Here is a 26,412-nt window from a genome sequence, read left to right as displayed (position 1 = left end):
ACCTATCTATATACTCAGACATATTGTAGGCATTTCATATACTTTCAACATTTGTCATAAGAAATGAATCTTTGCACACATATATTTAGTATTGAAAAGTACTGTTTATAAAAACTAATGTAAGACACCTCAGGATGCCATTCGGGATTAACAGAATATATGTGCCAAAATACTTCCCATTTTCCCCTTCCCCCTCATGTATTCCTTCCCTATATTTTCCGCTTCACCACATAAGAGTTTTAACATTTCACAATGTCTATATTTTAAATTTGGGTATCAAGGATGTAACAATTATAAAGTGCAATTAATGGTTGCTTAAGTCAGTGTGCTTATTTCCACCATTGTGGATCTGAACGAGAGTCAAGTTAATTATTAAGATATTGCTCTGTTTCCATATAGACGTTTTGTTGCTTCGTTTATTGTTGAAGCATTCTTCCACCCACATTTTTGTAAGTTACGTTCACATCCTGAAATGTCAAATGTCCCTGTTTATTAACGGAGATTGAAGAGACTAAGGCATGAACTAATGGACAGCTATTGAAAAGCTCGTCATGTACTTATGCCTGTTGTAAGCCTAATCGGCTTTTTTTAAATAGACACAATGTTTATTTTTATGAACGCTTATGGCGTAAGTACGCACAGTAGCGTTCTTTGTTTTGCATTCAAGAATTAACCAGGCACATACGCAAGGAATACTTTGTTGTGCTGTGATTTTTAAAAGCGTTTCAGAGTCTGCAGAAAATAAGTAATTTTGAAAAACTGTTTTTAACTTTTGATTTATACGAGAATAGCCTAACTAATGTGATACAAGTTTTTAACCACCTGTAATCGTTGACTGTTTTGAGTCTACTCTGGATAGTATGAACTTCCAGTAAAACACGGAAATATCTAAAGTCACACTTTGTAAATATGTGCATTACAAGCAGTTTGGGTTATACTAACCAAGTCTGAAATGGCTTTTTGATATATACTGCCTGAAAGTTCAGTACGAGATTTTCCTAAAGCACCATGAGATGATAAGTAAATATGACAAGGCTCTGAGATATACTCAATTGTTTAATATAATATAATGTATGTTTGGGCACGATGCATTTTTTATGTATGTTTTTATGTATGTTTTTTATGTATGTTTATTTTGAACTATTCAGTTCTTACTTTTAATATACCAGTATTTTTCTTAGCTGAACAAGGTAACATTCATGGAACTGAGTTTAATGGGTTACTGTATTTTTAAATGAAGGAAACATGTGATTATAGAGATCCTATCACAAGCTTTTGTTGGTTTTAAAAGTGATGTTCAAAGTTTTAGTTTGTGTAAAGAGTCTGAAGAAGCCTTTGGCAAAGCTTACTCATTTGGAATAAACAATTTGCTAACTTACATGGATTTATTTGTTTGAATTTCTACTTTCATTTTATTGCTCATTGGAAAGTCACGCATCTTTTTGGACTGAGTTTTACTAGTGTTTTAGCGTGAGTATCCTACCTCAACTAACAGCAGCTCTGAGTTTTGGATTTGTGCAAAAAATGAAACAAAACAAGAGTAGTAACAAGATATAACTGGTTACAAATTTAATGTAAAATAAACAATGAAACAAAACAAAGCAATAACAAGATATAACTGGTTACAAATTTAATGTAAAATAAACAATGAAACAAACAGAGAGTAATAAAATGTAACCGGTAACAAAATTAATGTAAAATAAACAATGAAACAAAACAAGAGCAATAACAAGATATAACTGGTTACAAATTTAATGTAAAATAAAGGATGAAACAAAAAGAGAGTAATAACAAGATGTAACCGGTAACAAAATTAATGTAAAATAAACAATGAAACAAAACAAAGCAATAACAAGATATAACTGGTTACAAATTTAATGTAAAATAAACAATGAAACAAACAGAGAGTAATAACAAGATGTAACCGGTAACAAAATTAATGTAAAATAAAAATGAAACAAAACAAGAGCAATAACAAGATATAACTGGTTACAAATTTAATGTAAAATAAAGGATGAAACAAAAAGAGAGTAATAACAAGATGTAACCGGTAACAAAATTAATGTAAAATAAACAATGAAACAAACAGAGAGTAATAACAAGATGTAACCAGTAACAAAATTAATATAAAATAAACAATGAAACAAAAAGACAGTAATAACAAGATATAACCGGTAACAAAATTAATGTAAAATAAACAATGAAACAAACAGAGAGTAATAACAAAATGTAACCGGTAACAAAATTAATGTAAAATAAAAAATGAAACAAAACAAGAGCAATAACAAGATATAACTGGTTACAAATTTAATGTAAAATAAAGGATGAAACAAAAACAAAGTAATAACAAAATGTAACCGGTAACAAAATTAATGTAAAATAAAAAATGAAACAAAACAAGAGCAATAACAAGATATAACTGGTTACAAATTTAATGTAAAATAAACAATGAAACAAACAGAGAGTAATAACAAGATGTAACGGTAACAAAATTAATGTAAAATAAAAAATGAAACAAAACAAGAGTAATAACAAGATATAACTGGTTACAAATTTAATGTAAAATAAACAATGAAACAAAACAAAGCAATAACAAGATATAACTGGTTACAAATTTAATGTAAAATAAAGGATGAAACAAAAAGAGAGTAATAACAAAATGTAACCAGCAACAAATTTAATGTAAAATAAACAATGAAACAAACAGAGAGTAATAACAAGATGTAACGGTAACAAAATTAATGTAAAATAAAAAATGAAACAAAAAGAGAGTAACAACAAGCTGTAACTGGTTACAAATTTAATGTAAAATAAACAATGAAACAAACAGAGAGTAATAACAAGATGTAACCGGTAACAAAATTAATGTAAAATAAACAATGAAACAAAACAAGAGCAATAACAAGATATAACTGGTTACAAATTTAATGTAAAATAAAGGATGAAACAAAAAGAGAGTAATAACAAAATGTAACCGGTAACAAAATTAATGTAAAATAAACAATGAAACAAACAGAGAGTAATAACAAGATGTAACCGGTAACAAAATTAATGTAAAATAAACAATGAAACAAAACAAGAGTAATAACAAGATATAACTGGTACAAATTTAATGTAAAATAAACAATGAAACAAACAGAGAGTAATAACAAGATGTAACCGGTAACAAAATTAATGTAAAATAAACAATGAAACAAAACAAGAGTAATAACAAGATATAACTGGTTACAAATTTGAGGCATAAAAAATTAGAAACATGAATATGTTACATACAATAAATCCACAAATGAAATATAACTTTATACATGTTATATTACATAAGACATTGGGGTAAGCTGTTTAAGACATAATCTAATGAAGGTGTTTGTACATAGTAGATCAGGGATGAAAACATTACAACATTAGTGAGGTAAAGATGAAAGTGGCGACATAGAGTGAGTAAGGGATGGAGAAAATAGCAATAGAGCAAACAATTTACATGCAAAGGAGGAGGTAAGGGTTTATGTGGGGTCTTGACAGAGACATACCCAAGAGATAGAGCAAACAATTTACACGCAAAGGAGGAGGTAAGGGTTTATGTGGGGTCTTGACAGGGGCATACCCAAGAGATAGAGCAAACAATTTACATGCAAAGGAGGAGGTAAGGGTTTATGTGGGGTCTTGACAGGGGCATACCCAAGAGATAGAGCAAACAATTTACACGCAAAGGAGGAGGTAAGGGTTTATGTGGGGTCTTGACAGGGGCATACCCAAGAGCTGAATAGGGAAGATTTTTAGTTCTTTTTTGTTCTTTTTTGAAGCTACTGGAGTGCATCATGCTTCTTATGTTGAGCGTGAGTTTATTCCAATTGTGAAATCCATAAATGTATATAATACTTTACCAGATGTTTTATTGGGTTTGTATATCTGTAGAATATGCTGGTCAGTTGGTCAGTGCTAAGGAGTGGAACAGCAGGGGTGCAGGGGTGTAGTAGGACACATGTTTAGATAAGGATAGGAAGGCTGCAGGGTTTTTGAGTACAAACTGAGTCATGTGGAGTTGGGAAGGTTGAAGTTGTTGGAGGAATTCCAGCCACCGTAGTTTTTTTAGTGCAAGGCAGTGGTGAGAGGTAAAGGGTTGGTTTGCAGAAAATCTTGCAATTTTATTGTATGCATGTTCAGGCTTTGTGATTAAGGTAGAATGAAGGTTTGTAGGGACTGGTGTGGCATAGAGAAGGCTTGAAAGTAGATAAGCTTGAGTGAAAGAGAGAGTCTTGAGTCTAAAGTAAGGGAGTTTTGTTCCTATAAAGGAGGCACAGTTTTTGGTTAGTTTTTATGATGGATTGTTGGACATGGAGGTCAAATTTTAATTGGTCATCTATTATGATACCAAGGAGCTTTGTGTGGGATTCAACATTAATGATAATTTTAATTATTGATAAGATGGAGAAGGTGGATTTGAGATGTGAGAGTGATTTTCTAAGAAAGAGTAGAAGTTTAGTCTTTTTAGTATTTAAAATAAGCTGATTTTCTAATGAGCCATCTTTCTACAGAGAGGAAAGAGTTCTGGGCGAGTGTGCAAAGCTGAGAGATACTTTCAGAGGAGGACATGAGTGTAGAATCATCCACATGCTGAATAAGAGAGGAGTGACTGCTGGCTGTATAAAGGTTGTTAAATAGAAGGTACCAAGGATGGACACCAGTATAGATGGGTGGGAGGGAAGAGCAGAAGGCATGCCATCTGACAGACTGCAGCCTGTTTGAGAGGTAGCTGGAGAACCATCCAAGCATGGAATCCAAGAGGCTGAGGTTGGATAATTTAGTTAGAAGTTTAGAGTGGGTACAGTGTTGAAGGCTTTTGACAGGTCTAAGAATAGACATGAGACAAGTTTGTTATCACAGGCTTCAGCAACTGTATGTATGAAAGATAAGAGGGCAGAAGCAGCACAATGGTTTGGACAGAAACCATGTTGGGATGGTGTAAGAAGGTTTTCTTGGATGAGAAATTTGAGCAGCTGAGTGTGTATGCATCTTTCAAGATTTTGACAGAGGGGAGAGAATAGTTATGTGTCTAAAATTGGATGGGTCAGTGGAGTTTCCTCCTTTGTGTAGGGGTATAGCATAGAATGATTTCCAAATATCTGGAACAGTGGATTAATGAATTGATCTATTGATAAGTATAATGACTGGATAAGCTATAGGGTTAGCGGTGAACTTGAGAAAGAGGTGCGTAGATTATCAGTAGAAGGAGAACCTGGTTTCAGTTTTTGGAGTGATTTTATATAAGCGGTAGGGATAGGCTAAAGTGAGAAGGGGCTTTCATTGGTAGGTGTATGGGGAGGTATAGGAGAGTTGGAATTCTGCTCAGTGTTTTTCAGTTTGTGATAGTATCAAAAGTAGTGGATGAGGAGGGAGGCTCTGTCTTGTGCTGAATTGTTTGGGTAGGGATTTGGTGTTGGAGGGCTTCTGCAGTGAAGGAGTGAGTTGATAGTTCTCCAGAACTTTTTGGAATTAGAGTGATGGCTAAATTGGGCCTTATAGTAAAACTTTTCTTGTATTTGTTGATTTGTGTTTCTGCATGGTTTCTAAGTTCTTTGTAGTTTTGATGGTGACTAGAGGAGTTGTTTTTTTCACCAGGTTTTCCAAGCAGACTCTTTGATCATAAGGAAGGGATTGTCTTTTGTAAGCCAGGGGGCATAATTTGATTTTATCCTGATTTTCCATAAGAGGAGCTAAGGTGTTGAGGATGTCTAGAAAGATGTGGTTGAATTTTAGTACAGAGATGAGAGCCTTACCTTAAATGTTATAGAGCTGACGTTAGGGAGTTTATGGTACTCTTTATATAGGTGAGGTCTGTAGTGTTGTGGAGAGATCTTTTGGTATGGATGGGTAGGTGGTCACTTATGGTATCAGGAAGTGTGCCAGGGTTGTGATAGAGTTTAAGATCAGTAGTCAGGATCCAGTCACGTATAATACCAGTATTGGAATGTTTGTTAAAGTGAGTGGCGGTTGTGATGAGTTGGGTGAATCCATACAGATTTATGCTTTGGTCAGGGGAGTTTGTACTAAGTGTTTTCCAGTCAATATTGACATCACCTAGGATGACTGTCTCATAGGGTATGTTATGTGAGATCCAGCACAGTATGTGTTCAAGGAAGGGGATGTTTTGCCTGGTGGGATATAAATGGAAGCAATAGCACATTTTATAGGTGTTTAAATGGCACTTTAGTATTAATAGCAATATTTACATCACCTAGGATGACTGTCTCATAGGGTATGTTATGTGAGATCCAGCACAGTATGTGTTCAAGGAAGGGGGTGTTTTGCCTGGTGGGATATAAATGGAAGCAATAGCACATTTTATAGGTGTTTAAATGGCACTTTAGTATTAATAGCAATATTTACATCACCTAGGATGACTGTCTCATAGGGTATGTTATGTGAGATCCAGCACAGTATGTGTTCAAGGAAGGGGATGTCTTGCCTGGTGGGATATAAATGGAAGTGATAGCACATTTTTATAGGTGTTTAAATGGCACTTTAGTATTAATAGTTCAGCAGGATGAAAATTAGGGAGAAGGATGGATACAGGACATACATTCAGTTGTTGAGAATGGAGTATGGCTATGCCACCTCCTTTTTTTGAGATCCTATCCTGACAATAGATATTATATCTGGGGGGTAGGATTTCATTATTTGGATGGAGTTTAGCCAGGCACCAAACTAGTTTAAGATACATGGGGTATTATGGACAATCCATGCATGGAGGTCAGTGGTTGTGTTTAGCAGACTTTGTATGTTTATAGGTAGTATGGATAAGCTTTTGGAGTTAAAAGATAGATGCCATCAATTCCTATTCATCCAGATTTCTGGTGTTTCTTAAAGTTTTGTGTCTGGATCTCATTATCAGGTTTTTGCTTTGCTCATTGGACTGTCCACTGCACCAAGAGTGTTCACAAAGTATCCAGCTCTTCTTATGACCCATGGCAAGCTGTAGGGTATCCCTTTTTTTCTATATTTTGATAAATTGCTTATCTTTGCATAGTCTTTTTCAAACTGTTGAGAATCTCTCACCTTGATAAAAGATCTCTTACATGGGCTGGGATTCCAAGAGACCATTCAAAAGAATGTTTTCACTCCATCACACACATCTCAGTACAAAGAGCTTTTCTTGTCCAGGAAGAAATAGATCTCCATTTAGATCTATTCCAGAGGTTCTCCACTAAGATTTCTATCTCAATGAAGGAATACCTCAGAATTCTGGGTCTCATGGCATCCATGATTCTCTCGGATACCTCTTGCAAGACGTGACATGAGATAGATACTGTGGTATCTGATGTCTCTTTGGTTCCAGCACCAATACTCATTGTCTTTTCAAATTCCAGTGCTGGGATTTGTGAAAAGGGAAATCACTTGGTGAAGACATCAAATATCTCTAAATCCAGGTTTCCTATACTCTCCTTCTGCTCCACAGCATTCAGTCAGTACAGATGCCCTGGACTTTGCTTGAGAAGCTGTGTCAATATGAATAGAAGTTTAGGATCTCTGGGAAAAGAAAGACAGATCAAAACATAGAAGCATAACAGAGATGCTAGGTCTTATAAATGCTTTCCACAGGACCTATTCAAGTAGTTACAGACAATATCACAGTGATATGGTACATAAACAAGCAAAGAGGAATCAGACCTTAATCCCTTTGCAGACTAGTCATGTTATTATTGGCTATAGCTTCACAGTACAGTCACAGTATACAGGCAACTTATATTCCGTTAGAGCAAAACCGTGTGGAAGACAACCTGAGATGGAAAAAGGCAGACCCTCACAAATGAAAATTGGTTCATGGGAGGTTTCAAGATTTGATCCATCTGTGGGAATTTCCTCAGGAAGACCTTTTTGCCTCTATTTCTCAACAATCAACTGGCAAAAGTCGGTTATTGTATTGTATGCATGAAGGCCTAGAAAACAAGTTATTTTCCTTGGGCAGGAATGTTCCTGTCTAGTTTTCTACAGCTTCCACTGATATCCATGGTGGCTCAGAAGATTCAGAAGGATTTCTCAAAGATAATTTTGTAAATACATTCTGGGTCAAGCCGCAATGGTCCTCCTTTCTTCTGGAATTAAATGATATCCTTAAACGTAGCTACACATGCGTCATACCTCGCTATGCCCCGTTCTTCACTCTCTTCATTACTTATAGGTTCATAGGTTCATAGGTTCAGACTAAGCTATCTGCCCTAGGGCATTTATAAGCCTAGCCAGAGTGTGTGTGGCTTTCACCACCCCTTAGGATGAGAATACTATACCCATTAGTTTGCTGTGCCTCTGTCCAGCAGTGACACAGAGATGATTCCTGGGGTAAACCTACGATCTCCCATCCACTCGTCAAGATTTCTCTTGAACAGAGTCAGTGAGGGGCTCTGCCTCACATGGACTGGGATTCTATTCCATAGTGTAGGGAGTCTCTGGGTGATGAATCTGTCCCTCCAACACGTCCTATTTATATCTGTGTTGAGGTTTAAGTCTCTTGCTCTCGTGGCTCTGGTGGATTTGGATTTTTTGAGGTGGAGCATGTCCATTAATTCCAGGTTGGACATGGCCTTGTATGTCAGGCACAGATCACCTCTGAGCAGATGGTATGCGACTGAATAGAGCTGGAGTTTCTTCAGTCGGGCATCGTATGACATATGTTTGAGCCCCTTTATCCTTTTGGTGAGGAACTTTTGGGGTTTTCCAACTGCTGCAGGTGTTGGGTAAGGTACATTCCGAATGGGGCGTTGTACTCAATCATTGGTCTGATAAGTGAAGAGTACAGGGGTACAATGACCTCTCCTGATCTGGATGTGAATCCCTTCATGATCAGGTGGGCAATGTAGAAGGTCTTCCTAACCACTTTGGCAATGTGAGTGTCAAAGAGAGGTTACTGTCAACTTGGGTCCCCAGGTCCCTGATAACTTCTTCCGTGTTTAATGGATTACCACCTATGTGGTAATTAGGGGTTACCTTGTTTTTCCCAAAGGGTATGACTATACATTTTTGGCATTTAGCTTAAGGCCATGGCTCTGGCACCAGTTATCCATTTCTATGAGACCTCTCTGGAGGATGTCTGTGTCTGATGGAGTGTCAATTATGGTGCCCAGTTTGCAGTCATCTGCAAATTTTGTCAGCCACAATCCCCTATGTTTGCCTGCACTTCAGAAAAATAAATGCCGAACAAGAGGGGCCCAGGACTGAGCCCTGTGGGACACCGCTCGTGACCGGCTTAGAGTCTGACATGGCACCAGCAACTCTAACCCTGTGTGTTCTGTCCTTGAGCCAGTTTGCAACCCATCTTGTGACATATGGGTTTACATCTAAGCTGGTGAGCTTTTCTATGATGCCCGAAAGGGTATTGTGTCGAGCGCTTTGCTAGGTCAAGGTAGGCTGTGTGAACTGCCTTACCCTCATCAATGGCCTTAGTGACTGTTTCAAAAAGTCGACCAAGTTCAAGAGGCAGGATCTGCCCTTGACAAAGCCAAATTGGGTAGGATCCAGTGTCTGTAGGTCCCCGATGTCTTTATTTATGAGTTCCATTATGATCCTCTCCATAGCTTTGCAGACAAGGCTCGTCAAGCTTATGGGGCGGTAATTTCAGGGTCCGTAGAAGCACCGCCTTTGTGGAGTGGGACCACAGTTGCCGTACTCCATTCTTTGAGTGCGTATCCTGTAGTAAGGCTAAGATTAAACAGCAGCCTTATGTGTGGGTTTAGTTCCTCATTGAGTTCGTGTAGCACACAGCCGGAGACACCGTCTGGTCCCATTGATGCTGTGTTTTTTGCTTTAGAGAGAGCAGCTCTCACCTGGGCATCTGAGATGTTTGGGAGGCTAGACTCTGGTGGGATAGATATTTCTCTTTTTGGGGGAGGGAGGAGAAATTTGCACTGAACCTGTCTGCCAGTATGTTGGCAATGTCCGTGGGTTCAGTGATTTTTTTTATCATTTAGGACTAATTCTGAGCATATCTGGGAGTTTCCACCCAGGTTTCTAACATAGCTAAAGAAGGCCTTATGATTGTCTTTTGTGTCATTAGCGATTTTTCTCTCAAAGTTGGCCTTGGATGATTTTATGAGTGATCGTAGTTTTTTGCTAGTATTGATCAGAGATGCCTTCCCTTTTAGGGATTTTGCTCTGTCATGTAGTAGCTTTCTCCTCTTGTTGTAGAGTTTGTTTATGGCTGTGATCCACTGTCTTTGGTGGAAAGGGTCTTGATTTTATTAGGGATTGCTTGATCCATACATTCCTGGAGGTGCTCGTAGAAGGCATTTGTAAGGGTTTCAGCAGCGTGGGTTGTGGTTTCCACTGGCTCGGGGGCCTTGAAGGATACCACTCCAGTCTTAAGAAGTGTGAAGTTTGCTTTTGAGAAGTTCTTCACTGTGGTCTTTTTTGGTGGGGGTGGGGGTGGGATGTGGATCTCCAATGAGATTAATTTATGGTCTGATCTCACAAATGAGGGATATACTTCCGGTGTGGAGCATTTTGTCCCCATGTTTGTGATGATCAGGTCTAGTATATTTTCTCCTCTTGTGGGAATGGTGACTAGTTGTTCCATAGCATTTGAGTTTATGAACTCCAGGAACCTTTGGGCTAGGGTGTTGGGGCTTGAGTAATGTTCCCAGTCTATGTTTGGGTAGTTGAAGTCACCCAATATGATGGTGTTTGGAGAGACATTCATACTCTCCAGTGTCTTCAGGAAGGCTGTGTGGGTTTCCTGAGTTTGAGAAGGTGGTCTGTAGCATGCTACAAACTGTAGGGCAGTTTTACCTATGGTTAATTGCACCTGGATGGTCTCCGATGCTTCGTGCATTGCCACTAACCTGGAGGTGTGGGTATCCTTTATGAATATGGATACTCCCCCCTCCTTTTGTGGTTCGGTCCGGATTTTGGGGCCAGAACGCATGATATGAGGTATAACCTGATAGTGCTGGGGTGCTCTCAGGAGCCTTGAACCAGGTTTCAGTCACAGCACAGACATCGATGTTCTCCATACTGAGGAGGGCTTTGAGGGCGTGCATCTTGAGGTTTAGACTTCTGGCATTGAGCAGTATTACCCTTAGTTTTTCTCCATTTTTGTTTTCTAGGGCGGTAGGTTTATCATTTGAGCCTTGCCTAAAAAGGCACTATGGGGGTGGCAAGAGCCTTTGCCAATATCCGGAAGCCCAGGGGTGACAGGTGCAAGCCGTCCCTTGCGAAGCAGCGTGGCTTGTCAAGCATGTCATACCAGGCAGACAGACATTGGATCCCCTTAGAATGACACCAGTAATTAAGCCAATTATTAAAGCTGATCATTTTGTCTCTGTATTGTGGCATCATTCTTGGTGAGGGTAGGATACTGCTCAGGGTCATACCGGCCTGGGCTACATATTCTGAGAGCTCCTCTATGTCTCTTTTCATGTAGTCCAGGGAGGTACATCTCAGGTCGTTCACACCGGCATAGACAATGACTGAGTCATACTTGTACTTGCTGTGGAGTGACCTGTGTGCTTGTGTTATGTGGCAAATTCTAGCGCCTGACAGGCAGCTTACTGTGATCTTTTCCTTGTTCAGTCTGGTGAGTGGGACGTCAGTGTGTCTGACTATGGAGTCACCTATAACAAATGTGTCTGGCATTGTGTTTGGACTTAAGGGCTGTGACTGTTTAGCACACTGACTTTGAGAACTATGTGTTGCATGTCTTATGTCTTGAGGTGGCAGTTGCTTGGGTGTCTGCTTTGGAGGCCTCTGTAGTTTTGGTAGATTTTTGATCAGTACCTCCGAGTATGTCTTTGTGTGTTTATGTGTTTGTTTTGCAGTTGTGATAGTTCTATGTAAAACTGGGTTTGTGGTGTGTGTGGTTTCCTTCTCCTCCTGTCTGGTCTTGCCAGTCCTGAGTTGAGAGAGCTCAGCCTCCAGTTTGGCTATATAGTTGCATCTCTCACACATACACACGCGTCATACCTCGCTACGCCCCGTTCTTCACTCTCTTCATTACTTCAGTCAGGTTTTCTCCCTACGGCCCTCTGTCCTACACATGCTTCATACCTCGCTACTTCAGTCAGGTTTTCTCCCTACAGCCCTCTGTCCTACACATGCATCATACCTCGCTATGCCCCGTTCTTCACTCTCTTCATTACTTCAGTCAGGTTTTCTCCATACGGCCCTCTGTCCAACACATGCTTCATACCTCGCTACGCCCCGTTCTTCACTCTCTTCATTACTTCAGTCAGGTTTTCTCCCTATGGCCCTCTGTCCTACACACGCGTCATACCTCGCTACGCCCCGTTCTTCACTCTCTTCATTACTTCAGTCAGGTTTTCTCCCTACGGCCCTCTGTCCTACACATGCTTCATACCTCGCTACGCCCCGTTCTTCACTCTCTTCATTACTTCAGTCAGGTTTTCTCCCTAACACATGCTTCATACCTCGCTATGCCCCGTTCTTCACTCTCCTCATTACTTCAGTCAGGTTTTCTCCCTACGGCCCTCTGTCCTGCACATGCGTCATACCTCGCTACGCCCCGTTCTTCACTCTCTTCATTACTTCAGTCAGGGTTTCTCCCTACGGCCCTCTGTCCAACACATGCTTCATACCTCGCTATGCCCTGTTCTTCACTCTTTTCATTACTTCAGTCAGGTTTTCTCCCTACGGCCCTCTGTCCTAGACACGCGTCATACCTCGCTACGCCCCGTTCTTCACTCTCTTCATTACTTCAGTCAGGTTTTCTCCCTACGGCCCTCTGTCCTACACATGCTTCATACCTCGCTACGCCCCGTTCTTCACTCTCTTCATTACTTCAGTCAGGTTTTCTCCCTACGGCCCTCTGTCCTACACACGCGTCATACCTTGCTATGCCCCGTTCTTCACTCTCTTCATTACTTCAGTCAGGTTTTCTCCCTACGGCCCTCTGTCCTACACATGATTCATACCTCGCTATGCCCCGTTCTTCAATCTCTTCATTACTTCAGTCAGGTTTTCTCCCTACGGCCCTGTGTCCTACACATGCTTCATACCTTGCTACGCCCCGTTCTTCACTCTCTTCATTACTTCAGTCAGGTTTTCTCCCTACGGCCCTCTGTCCTACACACGCGTCATACCTCGCTACGCCCCGTTCTTCACTCTCTTCATTACTTCAGTCAGGTTTTCTCCCTACAGCCCTCTGTCCTACACATGCTTCATACCTCGCTACGCCCCGTTCTTCACTCTCTTCATTACTTCAGTCAGGTTTTCTCCCTACAGCCCTCTGTCCTACACATGCCTTATACCTCGCTATGGCCTGTTCTTCACTCTCTTCATTACTTCAGTCAGGTTTTCTCCCTACGGCCCTCTGTCCTACACATCGTCATACCTCGCTCGCCCGTTCTTCACTCTCTTCATTACTTCAGTCAGGTTTTCTCCCTACGGCCCTCTGTCCTACACATGCATCATACCTCGCTACGCCCCGTTCTTCACTCTCCTCATTACGTCAGTCAGGTTTTCTCCCTACGGCCCTCTGTCCTACACATGCGCCATACCTCGCTACGCCCTGTTCTTCACTCTCTTCATTACTTCAGTCAGGCTTTCTCCCTACGGCCCTCTGTCCTACACACTCGTCATACCTCGCTACGCCCCGTTCTTCACTCTCTTCATTACTTCAGTCAGGTTTTCTCCCTACAGTCCTCTGTCCTACACACGCATCATACCTCGCTACGCCCCGTTCTTCACTCTCTTCATTACTTCAGTCAGGTTTTCTCCCTACGGCCCTCTGTCCTACACACGCGTCATACCTCGCTATGCCCCGTTCTTCACTCTCTTCATTACTTCAGTCAGGTTTTCTCCCTACGGCCCTCTGTCCTACACACACTTCATACCTCGCTACGCCCCGTTCTTCACTCTCTTCATTACTTCAGTCAGGTTTTCTCCCTACGGCCCTCTGTCCTACACATGCTTCATACCTCGCTATGCCCCGTTCTTCACTCTCTTCATTACTTCAGTCAGGTTTTCTCCCTACGGCCCTCTGTCCTACACATGCTTCATACCTTGCTACGCCCCGTTCTTCACTCTCTTCATTACTTCAGTCAGGTTTTCTCCCTACGGCCCTCTGTCCTACACATGTGTCATACCTCGCTACACCCCGTTCTTCACTCTCTTCATTACTTCAGTCAGGTTTTCTAACTTCAGCCCTCTGTCCTACACATGCTTCATACCTCGTTACACCCCGTTCTTCACTCTCTTCATTACTTCAGTCAGGTTTTCTCCCTACAGCCCTCTGTCCTACACATGCGTCATACCTCGCTATGCCCCGTTCTTCACTCTCTTCATTACTTCAGTCAGGTTTTCTCCCTACAGCCCTCTGTCCTACACATGCGTCATACCTCGCTATGCCCCGTTCTTCACTCTCTTCATTACTTCAGTCAGGTTTTCTCCCTACAGCCCTCTGTCCTACACATGCGTCATACCTCGCTACGCCCCGTTCTTCACTCTCTTCATTACTTCAGTCAGGTTTTCTCCCTACGGCCCTCTGTCCTACACATGCTTCATACCTCGCTACGCCCCGTTCTTCACTCTCTTCATTACTTCAGTCAGGTTTTCTCCCTACAGCCCTCTGTCCTACACATGCTTCATACCTCGCTACGCCCCGTTCTTCACTCTCTTCATTACTTCAATCAGGTTTTCTCCCTACGGCCCTCTGTCCTACACATGCTTCATAGCTTGCTATGCCCCGTTCTTCACTCTCTTCATTACTTCAGTCAGGTTTTCTCCCTACGGCCCTCTGTCCTACACATGCTTCATACCTCGCTATGCCTTGTTCTTCACTCTCTTCATTACTTCAGTCAGGTTTTCTCCCTATGGCCCTCTGTCCTACACACGTGTCATACCTCACTACGCCCCGTTCTTCACTCTCTTCATTACTTCATTCAGGTTTTCTCCCTACAGCCCTCTGTCCTACACATGCTTCATACCTCGCTATGCCTTGTTCTTCACTCTCTTCATTACTTCAGTCAGGTTTTCTCCCTACGGCCCTCTGTCCTACACACGCGTCATACCCCGCTATGCCCCGTTCTTCACTCTCTTCATTACTTCAGTCAGGTTTTCTCCCTACAGCCCTCTGTCCTACACATGCGTCATACCTCGCTACGCCCCATTCTTCACTCTCTTCATTACTTCAGTCAGGTTTTCTCCCTACGGCCCTCTGTCCTACACATGCGTCATACCTCGCTACACCCCGTTCTTCACTCTCTTCATTACTTCAGTCAGGTTTTCTCCCTACAGCCCTCTGTCCTACACACGCGTCATACCTCACTACACCCCGTTCTTCACTCTCTTCATTACTTCAGTCAGGTTTTCTCACTACAGCCGTCTGTCTAAATATGACACAAGCCTGTTTTTCTTTCTCGCACTTAATATTGAATTCCTGTTTGTATTATACTAGCTCATCATTGATTTCTCTAACCTGGATAACATTTCTCCAAATATTAATTCGTTGTTATAGAAGTTGTATCTATTTTTAACTAATGTTTTCACATTATGCTCACTTTCCTACAGTTGTTTAAATTGCAGATTTTTTTTTGCTTTTTTATGACATTATGTTGAAGATTATGATGTTACTGTTTTTAAAATGTTTCTACAATACGTTGGAGCTTTTCTCCCTGGGCCACCTCTGAAGATGGGTACCCACCCAGGTGTGCTTTCCCTCCACTCAAATGTTAATAAAATTAAATTAAATAAATTATAACAAACCTTTTCACATACTGGATTTACTGACACAAGATCAGCAGTGTTTGATACATCCTGACCCCAAACAACTACAACTGACTGCCTGGATGACAGGTCTTAATACGTTTTAGGCACCTGTTTTCTGAGGACTTGCAGCAATAAATGGAAATAGTTTTTTAGTTGGTGCCAAGAATATAACCAGCAACCATTCAGGGCTAGTGTTTATCTGGTTTTACAGTGCTTGTGTGATTTACTGTCCTGTAGCCTGTCTTGGGATTCATTTGGCTGCCATTTTAGCATATCCACCATGCTTTCTTTCAATGTAATCTCATTTAAAAATGCCTTTGAAAGGAGTGCTAAATTAGAAGCCTCCCCAAAAAAGGTGAGCCATCCTCCGGATCTTAGTGTTGTTTTAGAGAAGTTAACACTTACTCCATTTGAACCAGCTCATGTGGCGGACTTGATATTCATGACCTGTGAAACAGTCTGACTGATTCCTATGATTCCTATGACCTCTGCAAGAAGATTATCTGAGTTACAAGTTCTTATGGTGAGTCAACCTTATTTCATCTTCCAGAAAGACAGGGTTTCATTTTAAATTAATCTTTTTTTTTTTAAAACAGAAAACATATTTTCCGAATTATCACCTATGACATAGCAAATCATACATTTATATATATGGAAACAAATCATTCTGACATATTTTCAGTTGCAAATATTATACATCACATATAATCTTCTCTGCAGTCATTGTCAATTGAATATTACATAGATCAGTCAATTGCTGCCTTTCTTTAAACCACATTCCTCCCTGCATGTTTTGTTCCCGCAATGCCCATTTTTTCTATGTAATTTGCTCCGACCATTTCTGAAGCTAATACTTCCAGTTCTTTTATCTCTGTTACTATCTATATTCACGACTTCTAATATAGTTGTCTTAGACTTTGATTTCCATTTTCTAGTGACTGCTTTTGTAGCAGCAACCAGAATTAAACTCAGCAAGCCCTTACCATGTCTAGACAATTCAGATCATGTATCACAACTCAAAAAAATAATTTAATTAGTTACATCAGTTTGTTCACCCAGTATTTCTGACAGAGTAGTCTTCAGGGAATTTTTAAAGGCTGCCAACTCATTACACTCCAAAACTTATGTTCTGAATTATCTCTTTCTTCACCATCACACCTCCAACATTTGCAATCTGCCTGAGGAAAAATTCTTTGGAGTCTATTTGGGATATAAAAATACCTATTCAAACACTTCCAAGCAAAATTTCTAAATATTCTAGACTTTGTTGCTTATTTGACAGCTATATGTTTATCTTCCCAGTGTTTCTTTGTAAATTGTGTATCCAGTCACTCTCCCCAATCCTTTCGAACCTCCTCAGACTAATTCCTGTAATTATCATGCAATGTTTTATATGCCCTACTAATTATATAATTATCATGCATGTTTTATATGCCCTACTAATTATATAATTATCATGCATGTTTTATATGCCCTACTAATTATATAATTATCATGCATGTTTTATATGCCCTACTAATTATATAATTATCATGCAATGTTTTATATGCCCTACTAATTATATAATTATCATGCAATGTTTTATATGCCCTACTAATTATATAATTATCATGCATGTTTTATATGCCCTACTAATTATATAATTATCATGCATGTTTTATATGCCCTACTAATTATATAATTATCATGCATGTTTTATATGCCCTACTAATTATATAATTATCATGCAATGTTTTATATGCCCTACTAATTATATAATTATCATGCATGTTTTATATGCCCTACTAATTATATAATTATCATGCATGTTTTATATGCCCTACTAATTATATAATTATCATGCATGTTTTATATGCCCTACTAATTATATAATTATCATGCATGTTTTATATGCCCTACTAATTATATAATTATCATGCATGTTTTATATGCCCTACTAATTATATAATTATCATGCAATGTTTTATATGCCCTACTAATTATATAATTATCATGCAATGTTTTATATGCCCTACTAATTATATAATTATCATGCAATGTTTTATATGCCCTACTAATTATATAATTATCATGCAATGTTTTATATGCCCTACTAATTATATAATTATCATGCAATGTTTTATATGCCCTACTAATTATATAATTATCATGCAATGTTTTATATGCCCTACTAATTATATAATTATCATGCAATGTTTTATATGCCCTACTAATTATATAATTATCATGCAATGTTTTATATGCCCTACTAATTATATAATTATCATGCATGTTTTATATGCCCTACTAATTATATAATTATCATGCATGTTTTATATGCCCTACTAATTATATAATTATCATGCAATGTTTTATATGCCCTACTAATTATATAATTATCATGCAATGTTTTATATGCCCTACTAATTATATAATTATCATGCATGTTTTATATGCCCTACTAATTATATAATTATCATGCAATGTTTTATATGCCCTACTAATTATATAATTATCATGCATGTTTTATATGCCCTACTAATTATATAATTATCATGCAATGTTTTATATGCCCTACTAATTATATAATTATCATGCAATGTTTTATATGCCCTACTAATTATATAATTATCATGCATGTTTTATATGCCCTACTAATTATATAATTATCATGCATGTTTTATATGCCCTACTAATTATATAATTATCATGCAATGTTTTATATGCCCTACTAATTATATAATTATCATGCATGTTTTATATGCCCTACTAATTATATAATTATCATGCAATGTTTTATATGCCCTACTAATTATATAATTATCATGCAATGTTTTATATGCCCTACTAATTATATAATTATCATGCAATGTTTTATATGCCCTACTAATTATATAATTATCATGCATGTTTTATATGCCCTACTAATTATATAATTATCATGCATGTTTTATATGCCCTACTAATTATATAATTATCATGCATGTTTTATATGCCCTACTAATTATATAATTATCATGCAATGTTTTATATGCCCTACTAATTATATAATTATCATGCATGTTTTATATGCCCTACTAATTATATAATTATCATGCATGTTTTATATGCCCTACTAATTATATAATTATCATGCAATGTTTTATATGCCCTACTAATTATATAATTATCATGCAATGTTTTATATGCCCTACTAATTATATAATTATCATGCATGTTTTATATGCCCTACTAATTATATAATTATCATGCATGTTTTATATGCCCTACTAATTATATAATTATCATGCAATGTTTTATATGCCCTACTAATTATATAATTATCATGCATGTTTTATATGCCCTACTAATTATATAATTATCATGCATGTTTTATATGCCCTACTAATTATATAATTATCATGCAATGTTTTATATGCCCTACTAATTATATAATTATCATGCATGTTTTATATGCCCTACTAATTATATAATTATCATGCATGTTTTATATGCCCTACTAATTATATAATTATCATGCATGTTTTATATGCCCTACTAATTATATAATTATCATGCATGTTTTATATGCCCTACTAATTATATAATTATCATGCATGTTTTATATGCCCTACTAATTATATAATTATCATGCATGTTTTATATGCCCTACTAATTATATAATTATCATGCATGTTTTATATGCCCTACTAATTATATAATTATCATGCAATGTTTTATATGCCCTACTAATTATATAATTATCATGCATGTTTTATATGCCCTACTAATTATATAATTATCATGCAATGTTTTATATGCCCTACTAATTATATAATTATCATGCATGTTTTATATGCCCTACTAATTATATAATTATCATGCATGTTTTATATGCCCTACTAATTATATAATTATCATGCAATGTTTTATATGCCCTACTAATTATATAATTATCATGCATGTTTTATATGCCCTACTAATTATATAATTATCATGCATGTTTTATATGCCCTACTAATTATGCCTTTTCTAATAGCAGCTTTTGCTCTACATTCAACTAAAAACTCTTCCGGTGCTGGTCTTTAGCCTAGGACCCCCCCCTATCCCGGTGCTGGTCTTTTGCCTAGGACCCCCTTATCCCAGTGCTGGTCTTTAGCCTAGGACCCCCTATCCCAGTGCTGGTCTTTTGCCTAGGACCCCCCTATCCCGGTGCTGGTCTTTTGCCTAGGACCCCCTATCCCAGTGCTGGTCTTTTGCCTAGGACCCCCCTATCCCAGTGCTGGTCTTTAGCCTAGGACCCCCCTATCCCGGTGCTGGTCTTTAGCCTAGGACCCCCCTATCCCAGTGCTGGTCTTTTGCCTAGGACCCCCCTATCCCAGTGCTGGTCTTTAGCCTAGGACCCCCCTATCCCGGTGCTGGTCTTTGGCCTAGGACCCCCCTGTCCCTTTCTCTTAGCCTATATTTTGGTATCAGTCCTTGATATGGAAGGCAGTCTCTAGCATGCAGTCCAAATGTATTTTTGGCCTCTTCCCATTTGATTACCTTTCCCTCTCTGATTATTTGCTCCCAGTATCTTGGTTCATTTGCCAGTTTTCCCCAGCAAATTTCAGTCCCCTCTTGCCTGCTCTCTGTACCCCTAGTTGCAGTCATCCCTATTAGAAAAATCTCCTTTCTCCATTCCGGTGTTGGTTTCCTTTTTAAAATACTTTCTGCTACTTTATGAATATAATATTTTGCATCACTATTGTCATTCTTAAGGATCTGCATTTAAAATCACAGTCCCTCCTCATTTCTTGAGATCCCCCTTCTTCCATCATCATCCCTTTCCACTTTGAATGATAGCTTTCTGCTTGTGCTATGTATAGGAGCCTTAACTGTGTAGCTCTGAAATATCTCTACAAATCAGGTAATCTCAAACCACCTTTACTATTGGAAAGATCAACTTATCCCACCTGACTCTTGTCCTCTCCCCCCCCCAGATAAAATCCTTAAACTCTTTATTAATTACTATTCACGACTTCTCCTCTGTTTAATATATATATATATATATATATATATATATATATATATATATATATATATATATATATATATGTATATATATATGCATAACCTGTGTATTTAATTGAAGGCACTGAAAACATTTTCACTGTTTGTATCTTGCTTTCCATATCCATAAAACAGAACATCCAGTTTTTCAGTTGTATTATCTTTTGTTTAGTCTCTTCCCACATATCATTTCCTTCCACACTAGAATAAATTTCAATCCATACTGCTAAATACTTCGTTTTATCATTTCCCCATAAATATGGATATTCCTGAACCAATTTGTGTGTGAGTACATCATTTACCGTTATTACCTGTGGTGGTGGTGCTGCGGTAGCCTTGTCACCTCACAATAAGACGTTGTCCTGTTCGATTCTCAGCTAGAGCATCTTCTGTGTGGAGACATGCGTGAATGGGCGTACCTTTGTTGAAGGTTGTGCGTCAGGGCTGGCAACTCGGCATGTAAAAATCTACTGCCAATCATTAGCGAACCGGAGTTCCGCTGTGGCGACCCCTGACCGGGAAAAGCCGAAAGACACAACAACAACAACCTTTGTTTTAGCTTCATTAATTTTATATCCCAAAAAGATATGAAATTGTCTCAAAATGTCCCAACACATGGTAAGGTCTCTTTCTGGTTTTATCAGGTAAAAAATAATGTTATCTGCAAATCTTTCTTGATTGCCATACCAATTATATTCCTGAATGTCTGAGTCCCTTATCTTCTTTGTCAACGATTGCCATACCAATTATATTCCTGAATGTCTGAGTCCCGTATCTTCTTTGTCAACGATTGCCATACCAATTATATTCCTGAATGTTTGAGTCCCTTATCTTCTTTGTCAACGATTGCCATACCAATTATATTCCTGAATGTCTGAGTCCCGTATCTTCTTTGTCAACGATTGCCATACCAATTATATTCCTGAATGTCTGAGTCCTTATCTTCTTTGTCAACGATTGCCATACCAATTATATTCCTGAATGTCTGAGTCCCGTATCTTCTTTGTCAACGATTGCCATACCAATTATATTCCTGAATGTCTGAGTCCCTTATCTTCTTTGTCAACGATTGCCATACCAATTATATTCCTGAATGTCTGAGTCCCTTATCTTCTTTGTCAACGATTGCCATACCAATTATATTCCTGAATGTCTGAGTCCCTTATCTTCTTTGTCAACGATTGCCATACCAATTATATTCCTGAATGTCTGAGTCCCTTATCTTCTTTGTCAACGATTGCCATACCAATTATATTCCTGAATGTCTGAGTCCCTTATCTTCTTTGTCAACGATTGCCATACCAATTATATTCCTGAATGTCTGAGTCCCTTATCTTCTTTGTCAACAATTGCCATACCAATTATATTCCTGAATGTCTGAGTCCCTTATCTTCTTTGTCAACGATTGCCATACCAATTATATTCCTGAATGTCTGAGTCCCGTATCTTCTTTGTCAATGGTACTAAATATAATGTAAATAAAGGGGAAAGAGGACAGCTCTGCCTGGTTCCTCTGTTCAAACCAAACTTATCAGAGAGTAACCCCCACTTTAATTTTCACTTCCAATCCCTCATATATCCCCCTGATTAACCTTATTATTGTCCGAGGGAATGCAAATACGTCCGTTGCCCTATTCATGAAATCCTAGCTTACTCTGACAAATGCTTTCTCTGCATCAAAACCCACCAACAACAATGGTATTTTCTTACATTCTGCTTCCCTCTGGCTCATCAGTGTTCTGTTAATGTTGTCAAATGTTTGCCTCCCCTCCACAAAACCACATTGATCCATATCTATCAAGTTTGGGAACACAGTTGCCACTATTTTAGCCATTATCGACATAAACTGGACGTATAAGAGAATTTAAATACCTTTATCTGCACTTTTTTTCAAATAATACAGTATTTAAATTGATTTATCTGTGTTGCGTGAATAGTACCGAACTGGAAGTTTTGACTCTGTTCTTCAGTTAGTGCTTGCTTGAATTTTATTATCTGTTAGCAATTGCAGGTGTGTGGGTAGCTACATTCTTTGATGTCCTGTCCTTCCCTATTTAAGTGGTACAGTTTGAAATATTTTCTGCTTAAAAACCTCAGCTTTGGCCGGCTAAGATCTAGCTGTATTCAACTGGACATATAAAAGAATTTAAGTACCTTTATCTGCACTTTTTTCAAATAATACAGTATTTAAATTGATTTAACTGTGTTGCATGAATATTAACTGAACTGGAAGTTTTGACTCTGTTCTTCAGTTAGTGCTTGCTTGAATTTTATCTGTTAGTAATTGCAGGTGTGGGGGTAGCCACATTCTTTGATTTCCTGTCATTGCTTATTTAAGTGGTACAGTTTGAAATATTTTCTGCTTAAAAACCTCAGCTTTGGCCGGCTAAGATCTAGCTGTATTCAACTGGATGTATAAGAGAATTTAAGTACCTTTATCTGCACTTTTTTCAAATGATACAGTATTTAAATTGATTTAACTGTGTTACATGAATATTAACTGAACTTGAAATTTTGACTCTGTTCTTCAGTTAGTTTAGTTTTTCCACCCACCCTCCCTGTTTCTGTTTTGGTGTTAATCTTAGTGGCTTTGAAACTGTCCGCCCCTATTGTAAATTTGTGTTTGGATACTCCTTCTGGGCCCATCTCATTTGCTCACTCAACTGAGTGCAGTGAGATATTCTGATTTCAGGCACCCCTACTGTTTACAAAGAGAGCATCTGGGAAAGAGAAAAAAAAATTAAGCTTGTTTCCTGCCTTTCCTGTTAAGTGGTCTAGACTGTTTGTAGGCTTCTGAGCCCCCAAGCCCTTCTGGGTTGGAGGGAAGCCTTCTAGCTTAGTTTTGTTTCTTATAACTAGCCAGTTTTCTAGTTTCAGCACTCAAATCTGTTTCTTTGAACTCAGCACTTGTTCAGAACTCATTGTAAGCACTACATAAGCTGCAAATTACTACAGCACTCAACTTTCCTCACTTGTCTAGTGGAAAGCAGTTTTTAGTACTTAATAAATAAGCACTTATCCAGGCATGTCTAAGGGTCAGCTCCCAGTGATTTCTCCTGTCTACCTGATGAATCTGGGTATCTTGAGACAATGCAGCAATTGCCTCATGTACACAGACAACCCTCTCCTTCTACCACCCAACACTACAACCTGTGAGATATGCACTTATATAGCCAAACTGGAAGCAAAGCTCTCTTCACCCAAGACTGGACTAGACAGTCAAGAGGAGAAGGTAAACACTTGCACCACACCACACATCACATAGTCCCTCAAAACCTACACCATCAAAACACACACAAAGAAACACAAAACACACACCACATTTTCATGGGAGGGCTCTCAAACATGCCCAAGCATCAGGGACATCCAAAGCATAAATGCAAGCAAACTCCACCCCCCAACACAACCCAAATGACACATAGCCCACAAACTCATTGTGCCACTCAACCACAGCCCATAAGGCATAACAACGTACCCAACACTCTAGTCATAGGTGACTCTATAGTCAGGCACACTGATGTTCCACTCACTAGACTAAACAAGGAGAAAGTTCCTGTCAGCTGCCTGTCAGGTTCCAGGATCCGCCACATAATGCATGCACTCAGGTCACTCCACAATAAGTACAAATATGACACTGTCATCATCCATGTTGGTGTGAATGACTTGAGATGTACCTCCCTGGACTACATGAAAAGAGACATGGAGGAGCTCTCCAATCTTGTATCCCAGGCAGGTATGAGCCTAGCCCTGAGTAGCATCCTGCCATCACCCAGAATGATACCACAGTACAAGGACAAAATGATTGACTTCAATAATTGGCTAAGCTTCTGGTGTCATTCTAAGGGGATCAAGTATTTCTCTGCCTGGGATGACATGATTGACAGACCACGATGCTTTGCCAGAGATGACCTGCACCTGTCGCCCTTAGGATTCTGGATACTGGCTAAGGCTCTTGCCACCCCTATAGTGCCTTTTTTAGGCAAGGTTCAAATGACAAATTCACAACTGTAACAGGTACAAGCAAGCAAAATCTGAGGGTAATGCTACTCAATGCTAGAGGTCTAAACCTCAAAATGCATTCACTCGAGGCACTCCTTAAAATGGAGAACATTGACATCTGTGCAGTGACAGAGACCTGGTTCAAAGCTCCAGAGAGCAACCCTGCATTACCTAGCTCCAGAGAGCAACCCTGCATTACCAGGCTACAATTCATACCACACCTTTTGGCCACCTAACCCAGAATGAAGCACTAAAGGTGGAGGCGTGTCCATATTCATTAAGGATATCCACACCTCCAGGCTAGTTGCACAGCATAATGCATCCGAGATTATCCAAGTGCAACTAACTCTGGGCAAGACCGCAATCCAAATTGTAGCTTGCTACAGACCCCCCACCATGCTCCAGGATTCACACTCCTCATTTCTTGATACACTGGAAAGTAGTAGGGTACAACCCAACACCCTAATAATGGGCAATTTCAACTACCCCACCATTAACTGGGAAAACTACTCATGTACCAACTCTTTTGCTCAACATTTTCTAGAATTCATAAATTCCAACGCCTTGGATCAACTTATTCACACCCTCACCAGGGGCAGCAATATCCTAGACCTGGTCATTACCAACATGGGAAACTGGTGTTCCACACCAGAGGTCAATTCCTCGTTGGTCAGATCCAACCACAAGATAATCAGCCTAGACATCCACATCCCACCCCCATCTCCAATAAGGGGAAACTATAATAAAAAACTTCTCCAAAGCCAACTTCACACTTCTTAAGACAGAAGTGGCAAACTTTGTGACACCCATGCAGACGGACAATAGAGGTATGACTGCCGAATCCTACACAAATGCACTTTATAAACACTTACATGAGTGCATGGATCATGCTATTCCTAATAGAACCAACATGTTATCCTCTAAAAAAAGGAAGCCAATCTGGTGGTCCCCTGCTATAAACAAACTCTACAACAGAAGAAAGAAACTGTTGCAAAAAAGAGTAAAATCCCATGACTGGAGGAACTCCCCAGTCAACCTCAGTAAGAAGCTGAGATCCCTCATAAAATCCTCCAAAGCTAGTTACGAAAACAAAATTGCCACCGACTCTAAAGACAACCACAAAGCATTCTATAGCTATGTCAAGAATCTAAATGGGAACACTCAGATCTGCTCTGAGTTACAGCATAATGGCACTAAATATACAGAACTAACTGATATTGCCAACATCCTAGCAGATAGGTTCAGTGCTAACTTTACCCCCCTCTCACCCCCTAGATGGCCCATCTTTATACTGGAAGAATGCAAAGTTCCTATAATCATGGCTGCACAGGTAAAAAACACACTCTCCAAAGCCAAGAACACAGCATCCATGGGACCTGACAATATCCCAGGCTGCGTTCTACACGAACTACAGAATGAACTGGCACCCTACCTAAGTACCATGTTCAATCATAGCCTCACCTCAGGCTTTGTACCCACTGAATGGTGCACCGCGATGGTTATCCCACTCCACAAAGGGGGAGCCATGATGGACCCCGGGAACTACCGCCCCATTAGCCTGATGAGCCTGGTCTGCAAGGCCATGGAATGTACCATCATGGAACTCATAAACAAAGACATTGGTAATCCCCATACTCTGGACCCTACCCAGTTTGGATTTGTAAAAGGCAGATCATGTCTCCTAAACCTGAT

The sequence above is a fragment of the Protopterus annectens genome, chromosome 3.part1, assembly GCF_019279795.1.
Source record: "Protopterus annectens isolate FY-2018-M chromosome 3.part1, PAN1.0, whole genome shotgun sequence".
Lineage (NCBI taxonomy): Eukaryota > Metazoa > Chordata > Ceratodontiformes > Protopteridae > Protopterus > Protopterus annectens.
This window is presented reverse-complemented; position numbering follows the sequence as displayed.